Here is a 19,953-nt window from a genome sequence, read left to right on the forward strand (position 1 = left end):
AATGATATTGTTGCTTTCATCTGAGAACATTTTCATGTTCTCAGATGTTCTCAGACAGAATTGGAAAGTGGGATGGGGTCTAAGATCAAAATGAGATCATATGAATGCTTTCTTTGAGAATGTCCTCTTATCTCCGCTATCAACTCCTGTTAGCACTCTTTCCTAGTCCCTTTCTTACTGAGACTAGACTAAGTTAGAAAAAAGAAATTACCCCTTCTCAGTATATTTGCATATTAAGACCCACAAAGATCCCAAAGGATTAAATCTACAATTTAAGTTTTTAAAAACATTTTGTTCCCCTCCCCTTGCATGTAAAAATAATTTTAACATCCTTTTTTAAAGTTTTGATTTCCAAATACTCTCCCTTCTTATGACACTCCCTTACTCCCCACTTCCTGAGGTGATAAGCAATCTGATATAGATTTTACATGTGTAATCATGTAAAACATTTTTCTATGTTAGTCATTTTGTGGAAGAGATCTTAAATGAAAAAAAAATGAAAAAATGAAATATAATGTGTTTCAGTCTACATTCAGACTCCATTGATTCTTTCTTGGCAGATGGCAGATGGCATTTTTCATCATGAGTCTCTGGGATTGTCTTGAAACACTGCAATGCAACGAATAACTAGGTAAGTAGGTTAGTCACAGTTGTTCATCAAGAAATATTGCTGTCACTCTTTACAATGTTCTTCTGGTTCTGCACACTTCACTTCGCATTAGCTCATGTACATCTTTCCAGATTTTTCTGAAATCACCCTGCTTGTCATTTCTTATAGCATAATAGTATTCCATAACTATCATATATAATGTAAATTTTAGGGTCAATAGCAGCCAGAGAATTATTAGGGGCAGAGAGTTGTTTTTCAAATCACACCAGCATAAATTATGTCTATCTACTCTAAAGGTTAGTCTTTAGAGTAGCCTGATTTGCAGGACTCTGAAGGTTTTGTTTTCATCCCCAGATATTGTTCTATGAGAGAGAAAACAAGAGAAGGTTCAAAGTTGTACTGTTAGGTCAACCTGAGCCAATTTTTTATCAATGGCTACTTCTTTTAACAATATGACTCTATTAGGGTAGTCTGACTCTAGTCTACTGTAGTTCAGGCTTTCTAGACTTATTTGATATTATACCTCCTTGTGTACTATAATCCAGGTGAGCCAAATTGGCCTTACCTACTATTCTCCAAACTCCCTTTCCCTATTCAATTCCTTTTCACAGACTATCTAATAAGATATAGTGAGAAAGGAATGAATTCCAGGTATATAACTATAAAATAATAATAATAATAACACTCTATTCCTTTGGGGGCAGCTGGGTAGCTAAGTAGATTGAGATCCAGGCCTAGAGACAAGGGGTCCTAGGTTCAAATCTGGCCTCAGACACTTCTTAGCTATGTGACTCTGGGCAAGTCACTTACCCCCCCATTGCCTAACCCTTACACTCTTCAGCCTTGGAACCAAGACATAGTATTGATTCCAAGGTGGAAGGTAAGGGTTTTATGTATATAATCCCTTCCTACCTTCTCCTTTTAGAATCCTTAGCTTCCTTCAAGGCTCATCTCAGATGCCACTTTTTGTGTCCAAATTCACCAAGTAGTGCTTTAATGGACCATAAAGGAAGCAGTTTGCCATGGACAATGCCAGCTGCTTTCTTATATGATGGATTGAATCAATTATAATTGGATACTGTGCTCCATTTTTTTTGTTCAAATTTTTTGTTCTGCTCTCTCCACTGAAGGGTGTTCTTTGGACAGCAAAGCTTGAATCCCTGAGGGCCATGTTATTGTTTCTTGACACATTACTAGTCACAGACCTTCACTCAAATAGTTGTTCTTAATTGCGGAGACATCCAATAACAACTAAAGCCCCATAAGGTCTACATCCACTGATAGTGTACTCCCTAATGAAAACCCCAGACTTTCAACTGTCCTTTCATATACAAGAAGTGCCCCTTCCTTTGTGACACAGATTTCCTTTCCTATCTTATGTGGATATCACCATATTTTCAGTTATATGATCCTATAGGATAGTGCATTTGCCTTTGTATTAGTCTACCCTGATGAACAGTGCTCATGATTGACTATCACAAAACCATTTTGGCAGGTAGTATTCAACTTAGTGTTTGGTGACATAGGTTGGTAAACTACTATTTTTAAGAGAAGGCAAAGGAAATAAGCATTTATATAATGTCTACTATGTGTAGACATTGTATTCTTTACAAATATTTTCTTTGATCCTCACAACAACCCTCTGAGGTAGATACTATTCTTATTCTTCTTTTATAGTTGAAGAATCTGATGTAACAGAGGTTAAATGATTAACTCAGGGTTCCTCAGCTAGTAACTGTCTGAGACCAAATTTGAATTCAGATCTTGATTCCAAACCTAGCACTCTATTCACTGGACCACTACCATCTGCATCTATTGAGTTCCATATATATGGTCTCAAAATTTAGCATTGAGAGCCTACTTTGAAGTCAAAAAGTGCAATTTGGTTATGGATAAGTCTCACCGTTATTGAGCCCTTTACTGAAAAATGCAATAGGTTTCTGGTGACTCTTTTCTGTTGACATTCTGGGTCAGGCTTAAAGCAGGACAATCTAATGATTCAGACTTGAGGATTAAAAGGCAATGAGTCTACCAGCAGCACCAGCATCTGAAGCTGGGTCTCCACTGCCAGGATTTTGTATCAATCAGTTAGACTTCCCATTGACTAGCTTTCTCTCCAGTCAGCATCAGTAAAACCCAATGCAGATCTGGCCCATAGCATGCAAGCAAGCACAAAGAAAGGGAAGAATAAGCCTTGCCTTACCTCTTCTACCACATTAGACTAGGGCTGTTCCTTGCTACCTTATGCCTAGGCATTGGGCTGGGGAAAAGTTTGGAGGTGGGGAGAAAGCAGAGGGACTGACGTTGACTCATGAATGTTCTCTGCTCCCCCCACCCAAAGCGTTGCACATGGCATTTCTGATTAGTAAAACTCAAAAAATATGACCAGCTAAAAGATTAGTATTTTTAAACATTGCAAATGATGTAATGATGTATAAAACAATTTCGAAATAAAAAATAGAATTTCATAATTTTTAGCAAAAAAAAAAGGCAATGAGGCATTTTGAGGCATACAAGATATCTCATAAGAAAACTGAAAACCATTCCAAGATCTTTGCCAAGAAATCCCAAATGAGGTCATGAAGAGTCAGGCAGGACTGAAATGACTGAACAACAACCACCATTCAACAATTTATGAGTGAAAATGGGACTGCTTCAACTATTCCTCTATGGCCCTATCAGGAATCAGAAAAAGACATCCACCATCCAGGCTTGTACTAAACAACTTTATGAAGAGTTCAACTCTATTATCCTAGAATTGAATTTTTCAGATGACCAAAGAAAAGATAATGCACAAGAACCAATCATGAATATTACTAGTATATGGTCAACATTTAAGAAAAGTTTTAAACTTGTGATAGTGAATGAGGCTGATGTCATAACCTAGGATGATCAGACAACACCAGGTTCTCCCTCATCTGTAATTATCCTTCAAAGATCATCCCCACCCTGCAGTTTCAGTATATAAGATACCAGTTGGACCCCTTAACTCCAGAGCTAATGCTTCTTTGCTTGGAGTGTATCATAGAAGGAAATGTTGACATAAGTAAAGAGGAATGAAAGAAACTGTCCCTCTTTCCTAGTGAGCACAAACATGGCTTTTGGGAAGGTGGCAAAGGAAACAGTATATACCTACACAGGCTACACACTCAAGTATGACATCACCAATATTGAAGATGAAGTGCTAAACCAGGACTTTGCCACAGCATATGAGAATATTATGGAACTGAAAATTCTGAAAGGTTTGACTTTACAGGATATCCTGACAGAGATAAATTTATTTTTATATTGAGTTGACTTTCCACCTCCAATTCAAATGCATTTCCTAATCAAAATGGCAGACATAGAATATGAATTTGCTGTTGGCTCAAATGAGAAGTTTCAGTGAAGTTCCATCAATGCCACTTTTCAAGTCACTAGAAATTTGATTTAACAGAGGTCTAACTTTCAGGTCCTTTAGTTAAGGTAATTTTCAAACTCCTAGCAATTATTAGAAATCAAAGAACTGCTTTTGACTCTTTTGGCTCCAAGGGTTTTGTAAGTAGACAAGAAGTATTGGAAATTTTCAATTCCAGGTGTGGGTAGTAGGGAACTGAAGGACATGTAGATGTATTTGCTGTACTGTTTAGAGTGGAAATATTGAAAAAATACTTCACAATTTGTCTGTAATGTGTCCATCATGTGTTGGTCACAGTTTAGGTTAAGACTTTAGCCTTGCTGCTGCTATGATAGAGGGAGAGTAGTAACCTATTCTATCTCTATCTGAAACAGGTATAGACAAGAACAAGGTTTGTATCTCCCAACCTAATATAAGCAAGCCTTCAAATGAGAATATTATAAAAATTAGATTTATACATAATCTATAATAATGTTTTTATTTATTGTTATTGGATTTATGATTGAACATAAATGTTATATCATTAAAAATTGATCATTTGGGAACCATAAATAGCAACAAAACAAACTTTATTAATAAGAAATTAGATATGACCAACAGGATGGTGAACTAGACATTTTTTCCTAATCTCCATGACCTCTCAAACCTCTCTAAAAGAGAAATGATACACCAAAGATAAAACATGTTTCCATGCCTGCTGTGTGCTGAAACCTAGAAACACCAATACAGTTGTCAGGAAAACTAGCCTCTGCTGGTGCTAGGAAAAGTAGGTTCTGAACTGCTGATGACTGGCCAGAAAACCAAGGAACAAAGGAAGTAGGATTTCACCAAAAGAGGATACTGTATATGTGGAGACTTGTGCACACTCCACCAAGCCTGAGGAAAGAGCATAAGATTTAGCTGGGGCCAACTCTGACCACTCAAAAATTAGCTGGGGTAGAGACTTATTCTGTAGAACCATGAATTTTCCAGTGTGGGAAGAAGCTGAGTCTTTGAGAGTCAGCCCCCAAGGAAACTATAAGCTGAGAGGAATGAGTCAAAAGTGAATGATAAGGAAAAATAAAAGGAAAGAGAAGGAAAATGAAAGTACCAAAGATTCCAGGAAAAAGAAATCTCAAGGCCTAGAACATAATAAAAAAAATAATCAACAGGAAAAAAACAATAACAACAGAAGTAAATATGACTTCTAGATCTAATTAAACAAGTTCAGGCATCTATGAATAAATACTGTAAAACAAAGAATACAGTCCAACATTTGATGAGGAAGAGGACCCTTTGGAATTTTAGGAGGACCTGGAACTAAAACACACTGTTCCTGAGAGAGAAATGAGAATTATGAGAGCAGAATGTATGTACTGCACAGCAAAAAAAATGAGCAAAATAGAAATATTTGTCTCTGCAATTCTGAGTCTCACCAAAAAACCAAGAGAGAATAATTTGAACATGGAAATTCAGAGAAATGAAAGATAAAGTAGAAGAGAAGAAAAAACAAGAATATTAAAAGAAAATATGCTCACTATGCAAGCAAACATAAATCTAAAAGACAGGATGTGTCAAAATAATCTAGGAATCATAGATGTCCTATTAAACATGACAAGGGAAACAACTTTAACACTATAATGAAGTAAATAAAGAAGAGAACTGCCCGAAACTTCAGAACATAGAAAATGAAATTCCAGTTGAAAAAAATTTACAAATTTACATACAGAAAAAACCCTAAAACTGCAAAGTCCAAGATACATAGCAATTAAGTTTAATAATTTAATTCAGAAACAAGAAATTCTATAAGCCATCAGGAGAACATTCAAATAAAAATGAAAGAACATTCACATAATACTAGATTATTCCACTCCCACAACAAAAAGGGAAGAGAAAATGAAATGTGTCCCAAAGAACATTAAAGTTCTGGATACACCCAACATGACTTAGCCTATAAATCTGAGTTTAACTACATAGAACAAAAGTTGGGCATTCAATAATAACAGTTGAAATATTTTTGGAAAGAAAACCAGAACCAAAGGAATTATTTGCATCTCAAATGTCACAGACAAAAGATAAAGACTCAAAAATAGAGACTTAATAATGAAATCTTAAATCATGAGTGGGTCAAAGATCAAATAATAGAAACAATAATTATGTAAAAGAAAATGATAATGATGAAAAAGCATGCCACAATCTCTAGATGAAAGCCAAAGTAGTGTTCAGAGGAAAATTAATATCCTTACAATCATATGTTTGCAAAATAGAAAAAGCAAAGATAAATGAACTTAATATGTATTTAAAAATTAGAAAATAAGTAAGCACAAAAGAGGACATATTAAAAATTAGAGGGGAAAGAGATAAATTAGAAACAAAAAACCTCAAATGAAAAAACTAATAGCTGGTTCTTTGAAAAGACTAATAAAATTTATAAATCCTTAGCTACTGATTAAAAAAAGAGAGTAGAAAACCAAATCATAAAATAAAAATAAAAAAGAATAATCAGAACATGATTTATATGCTAACAAAATTGAGAAGAAAAAAAGAAATAGAGGGATACCTTCAAAAATAGAAAATATTCAAACTATCAAAAGACCAAATAGTTTTTAAAAAACCCTATTTCAGAAAATGAAGTATATCTAGTTAAAAAGAAATTGCAAAAGGGAAAAAAACCCTCCAAAACCTGATACATTCACAAGAGAATTTTATCAAACTTTTAAAAGAACAGTTAATATCCATATTTCACAAATTGTTCTCAAAAATAATCCTACCAGAATCCCTTTATGAAACAAATTCCTTTATCAGATTAATACTATACCCATCAAAAGATAATACACAGAAAGAAAACTATAGGCCAACATCATTAACAAACACTGACTAAAATTTTTAAACAAAGTCCTGTCAAACAAATTACACTGATTTGTCCAAATATCATTTATTATGACCAAGTAGGCTTTATACTAGGGATAGAAGAATGGTTCAATATTAAAAAACAATTGATATAATTAAACATAAACCTAAAACATCCAAAGCCACATGATCATCTCAATAGACCCAGAAAAAGCCTTTGACAAAATACAATACTCTTTTTTTTTGCTAAAAACAAAACAAACAACCTACAAAGAATAGGAATAAAAGAATCTCTTTAAAATATCACAAAAAGCACCTATTTAAAACCAAAAGCAAATAAAACCTATGCAACCAAGATTAGAAGGGAAGCAACCAACTGGGGAAAACATTTTATAACAAATTTCTCTGATAAAGGTCTCATTCTCAAATACATAAAGAACTAAGTCAAATGTATAAGAATCCAATTCATTCTCCAACTGATAAATAGTCAAAGGATATGAATAAGCATTTTCATATGAAGAAATCAAAACTATCAATAATCATCCAAAAAAATGTTCTAAATCCCTCCTGATTAGAGAAATGAAATGAAAATAAACTGTAGTATATGATTATGATACTGCTAGGCTGTAAGAAATGGTAAGCAAGTTAATTTTTTAAAAAACTTAGAGGGAGGGGGAGCTGGGTGTCTCAGTGGATTGAGAGTCAGGTCTAGAGATAGGAGGTCCTAGGTTCAATTCTGACCTCAGACACTTCTAGCTGTGTGACCCTGGGCAAATCACTTAACCTTCATTGCTTAGCCCTTATCACTCTTCTGCCTTGGAACCAATACATAGTATTGATTCTAAGATGGAAGGTAAGGATTTAAAAAAAAACCAAAAACTTAGAAGGAACTGTGTGAGATACTGAAGAGTGAAACAATTAGAACCAAGAGAACATTATATGCAGCTACAGATTTAATATTTGAAGAATAACTTGTAAATGTTCACCTCCAGAGAATGAACTGAGAAATGGAAAAATGAAAGACATAATCTGTATATTTTGCTGGATGTTGCCTTCTATAGTGTAGAGAGGGGCTGAATAAACAAACAAAAAAAAACCCTAATGAACACAAAAGGCTACTTAAAGAATTAAAGAACAACCTAAATAGCTGGAAGAATATTCAATTCTCTTGACTAGGTTGTGCTAACATAATAAAAAATTAGAATGCTACCAAAATTAAATTGTGCTTTAAATGCTATGCAATCACATTATAGTACTAGGAGGAAATTTTAAAACATGATAAGATAACAAAATGTATATGGAAAAAACAAAGATCTAGAGTATCAAAGGAAGTAATAAAAAGAAATAGGAATGAAGGGGGAATAGCATTTTCACACCTCAAATTATTAAAAGGTAGCAAACATCAAAACCATCTGGTATTGGTGAAAGAACAGAGAAATAGATTAATAGAAATGTAAGGGGAGAAAAGGGGTTATTTATAAAAAAAGGTTTAGACTGGCTTATTTAAGAATAGGATCACCAAAAATTTAATTTATTCCAAAGAAATTTATTTATAATTTATTTACAAAATATAGAAAGAATGAAGTAGGAAATCAGAGAAAGAGGATAGGGTAAGATATCTAGCCTAAGCACTAAGTAATTTACTCCCGGCCCCTGGCTCAACCTGGGCAGGGAGAGTTAGTCCTTAGCCAGAGAGGCCTCTGCAACACTGAGGACCTGGGGAAGTCTCTCTCTCCAGAGGCAGGTCTCTCCTGAGGCTAGTCTTTTCAGAAAATCCAGGAAAGGAGTCAACTTTTTTCACTCATCATGTGTCAATCCAAAGGGAGAGATTTAAGAACAGTCACACCAAGTCTCAGGTCTCAGGTCTCAGGTCCTGTCAGCAGATTCTTCATCAGCTGGAGATCTCAGGCCAATCTCAGACGAATCTCCCACAAATCTCCAAGAAATCTCAGATGACTCTCTCACGAATCTCAGATGATTTTTCCCTCACAGGAAGTTGTAACTCCCTTTTAAAGACACTTTCTTTTGCATAACTTCCTGTGCCTTCCTCCACTTTCATGTCTACCAATTACTGCTAAAGCTTTTTCCAGGGAGCAGTCAGTTTTATTCTGATTTGCCACCCACTATTGCACACATGGATCACAGACCTCTCCCACTCAATGATTAAGTGAGATGTGTTTATACTTTTGGTGATTGAATATAAAAATGAGCAGGGGAGTTAATTTAATTTTCACAATTAGGGGAGAGTTAATTTCATTTTCACAATCGGGGAGAGTTAAATTTAATCTTCACAGAACAAACTAACCAAAGGTTATTCATAAAAAATAGAACTAAATAACCTAATAATTACCAAAGTGGAAAACAAAGTTACCTAGGGGAAAACTCCCTATTTGATTAAAAAAAAAGAACTTCAGGGAAAACTAGAAAGCAGTTTGGCAGAAATTAGACTTAGACCAACACCTCATACCAGACTCCACAATACATTATAAATGCACATGTAACCTTAATATAAAAGATCATTAAAATGAGAATAAATCATATTTAGAATAAATCATAAAATTTAGAAGAGAAACAGATTATTTATCTCTCATAGCCAAGGTTAAGAAATGTATTCTTAACCAAACAAGATAAAGACAATTACAAAAAAATAAAATAGATAACTTTGAGTGTAAACTGAAAAGCTTCTGCACAGAACACAATACATATAGAATAAAAAAGTTAGTGGTTAAAGGTGGGGGGAATCTTTGGATCAAATTTCTCTGATAAGGGTTTGGTATCCAAGACATATAAATAGTTAATAAATACATATTTATACAGTCATTCATTAATAGATTTATGCACAAACAAGTTCTCAAAAAATTGCAAAATATTCACAACCACATGAAAGAATACCTCAACTCACTAATAATCTGAGAAAAGCTAATCAAAACAACTCCAAGATTTTACCTTATACTCAGTAAATTGGCAAAATGACCAAAAAATAGTACGTAATTTTTGGAGGGGTTTTGGAAAAATAGGTACTCTAATACATTTTTGGTAGCATTGTGAAATGGTATGGCCATTCTGGAAAGCAATTTGGAACTATGCAAATAAAATGATGAAAATGCCTATACCTTCTGAACTAGAGATTCCATTTATGAAGTTATACTCCAAGGAAGACATTGATAAGAAAAAAAGTCCCTATATACTACAAAATATTCATAGGAGGACTTGTTCTGATAGCTAAGATTTAGAAGCAAAATAGATGCCCATCATTTGAGGAATGAATAAACAAATTGTGGAGTATGACTATAACCGAATACTACTGTGCTATAAGAAATGATGTGTGTAATGAATACAGAGAAATATGAAGGATCTGTATGAAGTGATAAAAAGTGAAGTAAGCAGAACCAAGAAAACAACAGGCATAGTAACTATAACAATTTAAATAGAAAGAATGACACCAAAAAATTAAATGTAAATACAACAAAATTATAAAGATCAAGTGGGATTCAAATGAAGAGATTTTATAAGATACCCCCTAATGTAATCCTAAATGTAGGGGGTATGCAGATGTAACATATTGTACATCTTTTCTGAGTTGTTCTATAGATCAATCAGCTGTACTAACTTTTTTCTCTCTCTTAAAAAATACTATTTTTCATATTGGATGACTTTCAGAATGGGCAAGAGGAAGAATATATGGGTTACCATGGTGAAGAAACAGAAAATATCAATAAAACATTTTTACATAAGAAATTAAAAGAATACAACTTCAAAGTTCAAACACTATAAATGCTATTCCCTTCACCCCAAGCATTCACTAAGCCAGGAATATCAAAAGGAGACTGACAGGCAGTTGGAACTCAGAAATAACCTCTGATGCAATTTGTTCCCAGGACTGACCTCTTATGCTTCAAGAAACAAAAAAACCAGACACTCTCCCTTAAAGAACCAGAATTGTATATCTGCTGCCAAACATCTAAGGTGCAATATACTAAGCAGGGCTTCTAGAGAGGTAGGGAGCCAGTATAAAAGGGAAAAGGAGGATTAGGAGGTCTTGGTTCTGCTAGTCCTGTTCATTTTGTTCTCATCAGTTTAAAAAGATTTTCCCAGTTTTCTTATATTCCATTTCACACATATTCCACAATTTGTTTAGCTATCCTTCATTAGGAAGATGCTCACCTTAGTTTTCAATTTTTGGATACCATGAAAAGAACCCTTAGAACTTTTTTGAATTTATAGATCTTTCCCTCTTTCTTTGATTCTTTAAAGTATGGTGGTGGTATAGCTAAGTCAATCATTTATTAAAGTTTTTGGGTTTTAGTACCAAATTGCTTTGCAAAATGACCACACCAAGTTCATAGTTTCACTAAAACTGTACTGTTGTGCTTGTGTTCTTCCAGCCCTCCAACATGTGCTATGTTTCTCTTCTGTTATTTTTTGATTGATAGGTATGGGGTAGAACTTCAAAGTTCTTTAAATTTGCATGAAAATTTTAGTACATTTCCCCCAATTGTTGCTATGTTGGCTTTCTTCCTGAAACTCTCTGTTCATATCCTTTCACCACTAATCTATTAGGGAATGGCTCTTATATATTTGAATCAGTTCCTTAGATGTCCTAGATTCAAGGCTTTTATCTGAAAAAAATTGCTATGAAGATTTTTGTGCAAATCTTTTTATTTTATAAAATGAAAATTTCCATTTTATTTTGTATGATGCTATCACTTCTTTAGGTATAAACTTTGCTCATCCATAGATCCAACAGGTGATTTCCCTCTTGCTCTTTTAATTCATTTTTGTGTCATTTCCCCCAAATTTTTATCTTATTTCCAGTTGTAAAATCTCCCCTTTCTTCTACCTCAGCCCTGTTCCATTGAGAAGATGATAAGAAAAACAAAACTCATTAGAAACATGCAGAGTAATAAAAAAATTGCTAGGTCTTTTAACTACTTATCAATTGAGAAATTACTCATATTCTTATAAATTTGACTCAGTTCCCTAAATATCTTAGAAATTATACTCTTATAGAAACTTGCTACAAATATTTCCCCCAATTTCCTTTTCCTCTTCTATTTTAGATGCATTCATATTTGTGTATACAAACCTTTTTTTATGTAATCAAAATAATGAATTTTGCCTCCTATGAACCTCTCTATATTTCCTGCCCCCCCTTTATTGTTTTCTCTTTTCCAAAGATCTGGGAGGTAATCTTCTATATGCCTATAATTTGATTATGACATTACCCTTCATATCTAAGTCATGCACCCATTTATACTTAGTATATAGTGTGTGATGTTGGTCTATGCCTAGTTTCTGCCATAATACTTTTCAATTTTACCAAGAGTTTTTGACAGTGAAATCTTGTTCTAGTAGCTGAGATTATTAGATTTATCAAACCCTAGGTTGTTGTGTTCATTTGTGTCTGTATATTGTGCACCTAATTTGCTCCAGTAATCAAACTCTATTTCTCAGTGCCAAAATGTTTTGGTAATTACAACGTTGTAGTATAGCTTCAGATCTGATATTTCTAGTTTTCTCTTTCTTCCCATTTTCAATTTAATTTAACTTTTTCCCACCAACTTATTTTATTATTTAGTTCAGAAGTTTTCACAAGATGGTAAAAAAAATCAAAACAAAACAACCCCCTAAAAAAAACTTATAACCATTTCCAATGTAGTTTTCCATTGTTTCCACTTAGCTTCAAACCCATTGTGTGCAAAGTTTATTGACCAGGCATCTAAATGACAGATGTAAGTTATGAAATTCTTTAATCTATTTGTAGCAGCTTATGCAAGTGCAGACAAACACAAAGCCTCATGCATACAAACTTTACAATGTAGTATTTGAATTTAAAATAGAAAACAAAATCTACATATCTATAAAAATCAAGCACAAATAACAGTACTGAAACCTAGAACCCATGTGAAAAGGAATCTTGTTTTCCTTTCAAGTGCTTTATTCTTCTACACAACAGTCAAAATGAACATCTAAAGCTATGTAGTTAGTTTAAATTATATACTCTGTATATATACTCTATAATCAGTGTAAAAATTATTTACAGCAATAGCTGTCCATCAGTTCACCTAAAGAGCTTAAATAATCCAGCTGGGTTCCCTGAAGACAAATCAGGCAAACCAGGAATGTATTTCCTCTTGTGCACTTTTTCTTTTCTTTTCTTTTTTAAAGTAATGTTTCCTGGTGGGTGCACTGTGCTCCAGTTCCCTGATGGCTACTTACCTTATCAGTGCTATCTTTATAAGCCACTCTCTTCTGATCACTTGCAGGGTCTCCAGTACTATCAAACTCCTGAAAATCTCTCTTCTGTGGCACTAATCACACTAGGAACTTCAAGTCTAGTTGGAAGGTCTTCAAGTTCAGAAAGTTTCTCTGGGCTAATTCAGTTGATTTCAGGAATCTGTACATTGAGCTTTATATGAAGATCACTTTTTTCAAAGGTGATAATTCCTTCCTGAACTTTTAATTATCCAGATGAACTCTGTTATTTTTTTTTCTAAGTCTATGAAGTAATTCTTTGTTAACTTGATTGATATGACATGAAAAAAGTAAATCAATTTAGGGATTATTGTCATTTTGATTACATTGGTTTGATCTACCCATGAATAATTAATATTTCTCCAGTTATTTAAATCAGTCATTATTTGTGTAAAGTGTCTTGTAATTGTGTTTACCTAGTTCCTCTGTGTATCTTGCCAGGTAAAATCCCAAGAATTGTATATGGCCTATAGGTATTTTATTTATTTTTTTTCTTCTTTTTTAAATTTTTATTTTTAACATTTTTTCATGGTTACATGATTCTATTTGTCTTTTTCTCCCAGAGTTGGCAAGTAATTTCACTGGGTCATACATGTATTATCACTCAAATACTATTTCCATATTATTCATTTTTATAATCGAATCATCTTTTAAAATCAAAACCCCAAATCATATACCCATACAAAGAAGTGATAAATCATGTTTTCTTCTGGATTTCTACTCCCATAGTTCTTTCTCTAGATGGGGATAGCATTCTTTCTCATAAGTCCCTCAGAGTTGTCCTGGATCATTGCATTGTTTGTAGTAGCAAAGTCAATCACATTTGATTGCCCAACAGTGTTTCAGTTTCTGTGCTTTAAAAATTGCTAATTTCTCTTTTTGTTTTCAGTATGTCTATTTTGTTGTTTAACTGAGTGTTTTTAATTTTGTGGTTTTCAATTTTTTAAATTTCAGGTCCAATTTATTAATCTGCTCTTTCTTTTATTACTATAAGTATTTAGAGATATAAAATTTACCCTAAGTCCTGCTTTAGGTGTATGCCACAAATTTTTGTTTGTTATTTCATTATTGTTTATTTAATTATTGATTTTTGGGGGTTTTTCCTTTCACCCACCCATTCTCTAGGATTCAATTATTTAGTTTTAGTGAATTTTTAATCTATGCTTCAAAGACCCTTTATTGAATGCAATTTTTGCTTCATTATATTCTTTAGAAGATGCATTTAATATTTATGCTTTTCTGCATTTGACTATGCAGGATTTTTTTCCCTAATAAATAACCAATTTTTGTAAAGATGCTCTGCACAACTGAAAAATAGGTATACTCCTTTCTATTCCCATTAGATGTTCTCTAGAGGTCTCTCTATCATATCTAACTTTTCTAAGACTCTCAGGAGGACCTTCATTTCTTTCTCTCATTTTGTTTATTTATTTGTTTATTTTATGGTTAAATTTATCTAAGTCTGAGAGAAGATAAATTGATATCCACTATTACAGATTTACTGTATAATTTCTTCTATAACTCATTTAAGTTTCCTTTAAGAATTTAAGTGTTATAGCATGATTGCTATAGAAATATATTTTGCATGACCATGTATATCCCAGAATAAATTGCTTACTGTCTCAGGGAGTGGGGAGGGAAAGGAGAGAGGGAGATAATTTGGATATTATAATTTCAGAAAATGTATTTTTAAATTGTTATTACATGCAATTGGGAAAATAAAATATTAAATAAAAAAAACTTAGGTGCCAGGCCATTTGGTTCATATATGTTTACTACTAATAGTGATTCATTATCTATAGTATCTTTTAGCAAAATGTAGTTTACGTATTTATTTCTTTTAATTAGATCTGTTTTTGATTGTGATTTGCCTGAGTCATGATGATTACCTCTGCCTTTTTACTTCAGTTGAAGCACAATGAATTTTATTTCAGCACCTTATTGTATTTTAAATTTTTTTTTCAGTTTTTTCAGTTACACATAGAAATAATCTTTGACAATTTGTTTTTTGATATTTGAAAATTCATATTTTCTCCTCCTTACCCTCTCCACTCTTCCTTGAGGTGATGAATAGTCTGAAATAGGTTTTATACCCATGCTTTCATGTAATATATATTTCCATATTGTTCATGTCATTATAAAAGACATATCACACATACGATAGAAATCATATGAAAGAAATATAGTGGAAGATGGCATGCTTTGATCTGCACTCCATTAATTCCTTCTTCGATTGTGGATAACATTTTCATCATGAGTCCCGTGGAGCCTTGCTTCACTGATAATGGTTTAGTCCTTCACAATTGATCATTGTATAATATTTCTGTTACTGTACACATTGTTCTCCTGGTTCTGCTCACTTCACTTTGCATAAGTTCATAAAAGTCTTTCTAGGGTTTTCTGAACTCATTTTGTTCATCATTTCTTGTGGCTTGATAGTATTCTATTACAGCCATATACCACAACTTGTTCCTCCATTTCCCAAGTGATGGATATTGCCTCAGTTGTCAATTCATTGCCACTGCAAAAAGAGTTGCTAAAAATATTTTGGTGTGGTGTGGTAGATCCTTTTCCCTTATCTCTAATGTCTTTGGGATATAGACTCAGCAATAGTATTTTTTTTGCAAGTTACTGAGAGATATATTTTTTAAATTTTATTTTAGAAATGTTTTCCCATGTTTACATAATAATTCATTTTCTTTCCCTCCCCCCTCCTGGATCCAATAAATACTTCCACTGGGTTATAAATGTTATCACTTATGCCTATTTCCATATTATTCATTTTTGCAATAGAGCAATCTTTTAAAACCAAAACCCCTAATCATATATCCATATAAACAAATTAAAAGTAACTTATTTTTCTTCTGTGTTTCTACTCCCACAGTTCTTTCTCTTGATGTGGATAGCATTCTTTCTCATAAGTTCCTTAGGATTGTCTTGTAGTAGCAAAGTCCATGACATTGGATTGTTTTACAATGTTTCACTTTCTGTGTATAATGTTCTCTTGGTTCTGCTCATTTCACTCTGCATCAGTTCCTGGAGGTTCTTCCAGTTCATATAGAAACCCTCCAATTCATCAGTCCTTACAGCACAGCAGTATTCCATCACCATCACACACCATAATTTGTTTGGCCATTCCCCAAATGAGGGACACTGCCTCATTTTCCAATTTTTTACCACAAAGAGTGAGGCTATGAAAATTTTTGTATAGACATTTTTCATTATTATCTCTTTAGGATATAAACTACTAGGAGTATTATTAGGCTTGGGATTTTATAAGGGAATAAGATGGGAATCTTATTATCCTTTCAGATTGTCTTAGTCCTAGTTTAGAATTTGGAGTAAAAGCTGTTGCTAGAATTCTCAGATGGAAATAAGAGTTGTCAAATTTCCTGTGAAACCTTTGGGAGTACCAGATTGTATTATATGTTATTTTATAAGATATTAGAAATAGACTTAGTTAGTATTTTGGGAATTAGATAGATTAAGGACCGTGAAAGCAGGTCTGGTTTGGGTGTGGGTTGAGTTAGAAACCACATAGTTTTTAGTGAACCCCTTATCCTTGAACCCTGTTATCTTTCACTTCCTTACAACTTTAAGATATTAAATATAGGTATTTTTATATATCTGTCTCCAAGACTTTTTATAGCAGTCAATTTACTAGGCCCAAGAGTGTACCAACTGCTCACCTTCAACAGCTAATCAACTGGCCTTTTACCAATAACTAAGAAGAGATTATCCAAGTAAGGATACAGGTTCAATACCGTCCTACGAAATCTAGTAATGGTATTGCTGGATGAAAGGGCAGACAGCCTTTTAAAACCCTTTGGACATAGTTCCAAACATTGGATCAATTCACAACTCCACCAGCAGTGTATTAGTGTCCCAATTTTGCTACATCCCCTTTAACATTTATTACTTTCCTTTACTGTTGTATTGGCCAACCTGTTAGGTGTGAGATGGTACCTCAGAGTTGTTTTGATTAGCATTTCTCTGATCAGGAGAGACTGAGAACACTTTTTCATGTGATTATTAATAGTTTTGATTTCTTCATCTGAAAACTGCCTATTCATGTTCCTTGACCATTTGTCAATTGGGGAATGGCTTGGTTTCTTATGCATTTGACTTAGTTCCTTATAAATCTGAGAAATTCGATCTTTGTCAGAGGTTTTTGTTATAATCACCCCCCCTCCCCCAGTTTGTTGCTTCCCTTCTAATTTTGGTGGCATTGGTTTTGTTTGTACAAAAACTTTTAAATTTAATTTAATCAAAATTATTCATTTTATATTTTGTAATGTTCTCTAGCTCTTGCTTGGATCAGTAGTAGTATTATTGGGTCAAAGGGTATGCAGAGTTTTGGGATCCTTTGAGCCTGGTTCCCTATTGCTCTCCAGAATGGTTTTTATCAGTTCATAGTTCCACTAATAATGTATTATGTAACTTTATATTTCACATACGAACCATGTAAGCAATACATCATTGGATTTTGATTTCTAATCTATTTTGTTATCTTCTGTTTTATGGGTGAGTTTATCTCATTCACATTTACAATTTTGATCATTAATTATATATTTCCTTCCCTCATAGTCTCTTATACTTTCCCTCTTCTTTTTTCTCCTACCCCTTTTTATGAATATATCTTGCTTCTGACTTTTGTCTCCATTAACTTAAGCTTCCTTTTATCCCTCTCCCTTCCCCTGCTTTCTCTTACTCAACAGGAAAGTAATAAGAAAAATGGTTAAGATAAATTTCTTTACCCAGCTGTATGTGTAAATATATTTTCCCTCCTTTAATCAGTTCAAATTAGAGTGAAGGTAAAGTATTACTTGCTTCTTTTCTGTGTCTTCTCTATTATAGAAACTCTATCTTGCACAATCCCTTTATGTGAGATAATTTCCCTCATTCTTATTCCCCTTTCCCCTCTCCCACTAAATTTATCTTTCCCACCTTTCCATTCTTTTTTTTTTTGAGATTGTCTAAATATAATAGAATAGCACATAGGCCCTCTCCCTAATTAGACTTCCTCTAAGATATCTAGTGATACTTGGTTATATGGGCATAGGATTTGGGGTTTTGGTTTTTAAAAGATCAGTCTGTTACAAAAATGAATACTTTGGAAATAGTTATCAAGTGATAACATGTATAACCCAGTGATTGTTTGTTAGCTCTAGGAGTGGGGAAGGAAGAAGGGAGAGAGAGAGAAAATGAATCATGAAACCATGGGAAAATATTTTAAAATAAATAAAATTTTAAAATTTTAAATAAAAATAAGATTCTTAGCTGCCTAGCTATTGAATTGTAAGAACAACAATGTACAACTGTGAATGACAATTATTATCAGCAATGCAAGGATCCAAGAGAATTCCAAGAGACTCATGATGAAAGAGACTATTCACTACCATAGAAGGAACTGATGGAGTCTGATTGAAGCATGCTATTTTTCACTTTATCTCCTTTGTGAGTTTTCTTCTTGTATAAACAATATTTGTCTTCTTTCACAATATGATAAACATGTAAATATGTATTGTATGATAGCACATGTATATCCTGCATCATATTAGTTGCCACCTCAAGGAATAGGGAGGAGAGGGAAAGAGGAAAAAAACAAGGATCTCAAAATGTCAGAAAACAATGATTAAAAATTGTTATCTACATGTGACCTAGAAAAGAAAAATATAATTAAAAGTTTTAAAAATATTTTTTAAAATAGATTATTGGTAATTTTGGAATGAGCAATATCAGTTAAAGAATTATCAGGTAAAGGTAAAGGAGCCATATTGTAGAGAGTTTAGAAGGAGTGATAGGAGTAAAAGAAGAAATCTACTGTAAATGACTTTTGTAGTCACAAAAAGTAGAAGAGCTATTGAGTGAGAGTGGAGATGGAAGGAGCAAGTGATGCTTTTTGAGAATTGGAGAGACATAGGTATATTTGTAGGCAAAGAGAAAAGCAGCCTTTAGGAAAATATTAAAGATAAGTGAGAGAATAAGGATGACAAAAGGGGCATTCTGCAGGAGAAAGTCACTTCTTTGTGGGAGAAGATGTGATCTCCCTGGATAACATTGACCTGGATGATCTCATTTTCTTTATATGGGTGAGGGGGTTATTTGGTTTTTTAATTAACAAAAATCTATTTTCTCTCCCTCCCACCACTTATTTAAAAAAGAGAGAGAGAAAACTCTCATGACAAACAGTCAATCAAGGAATTTACCATATGAGTTCATTGTCTTTGTAAAGATTGGAAGAGCATAAGAAGAGATTGGTGAAAGTCTTAGATCAGCTGAAAATACTGATCTGAATTTGTCAGTTAACAAATGACAGTTTTGTAGAGCCTGTGTCAAATATGTGAATCACATATTGTCTGAACAGGAAGTAAATATGGATTCAGCAAAGATAAGAATGCTCAACAGCTATCAATATCCAAAAAATCTTCAAGAACTAAAATCTTTTCTAGGATTTGGTAGATGTCATTGGAAATTTGTAAAGAAACATGTTATCCTTAATCACTAAGTCCCTCGATCTTACTCACAGGTATGTGGTTGAGAGCAACCAAAACCTGAAGAGTGTGGAAAAGGCACAGATTATCTCTTTATTATAATTGGCACCTCAAGTCTGACTGTACCCCACAATCCTTCAGGCAGGGTAGTTAAGGAAGAAAGACAATATGTTCAGACAAATTATTTCTGGAAATGTGATTGTGGCTATTATTACCTGTTTTGGGATATACCACTTACTATATAGCAAACTTACCCATATGGTAGTGGACACAATTGATTATATAGGCAACATGACTACGTCTGTTTTACAGTTGCCATTCCAAAATGAACTGGTACTCTGGCAAGTCATGGGTCAAGTATATGTACT

General features: G+C 33.4%; 1 protein-coding gene and 1 pseudogene across 2 annotated transcripts in view; both read left to right on the forward strand.

Moving 5' to 3' along the window:
• PKNOX2 (PBX/knotted 1 homeobox 2) overlaps positions 1-19,953 on the forward strand; it is a 429,286-nt gene that overhangs the window by 16,886 nt on the left and 392,447 nt on the right. For both annotated transcript variants that reach the window (XM_056794565.1, XM_056794564.1), the window contains exon 2: positions 561-631. The gene's annotated coding sequence lies outside the window, so the exon portion shown is untranslated. The remainder of the gene's footprint in view (positions 1-560; positions 632-19,953) is intronic.
• Positions 3,191-6,635, forward strand: LOC100617996 (replication factor C subunit 5-like; annotated as a pseudogene).

The sequence above is a fragment of the Monodelphis domestica genome, chromosome 4 (genome assembly GCF_027887165.1).
Source record: "Monodelphis domestica isolate mMonDom1 chromosome 4, mMonDom1.pri, whole genome shotgun sequence".
Classification (NCBI taxonomy): Eukaryota; Metazoa; Chordata; class Mammalia; order Didelphimorphia; family Didelphidae; genus Monodelphis; species Monodelphis domestica.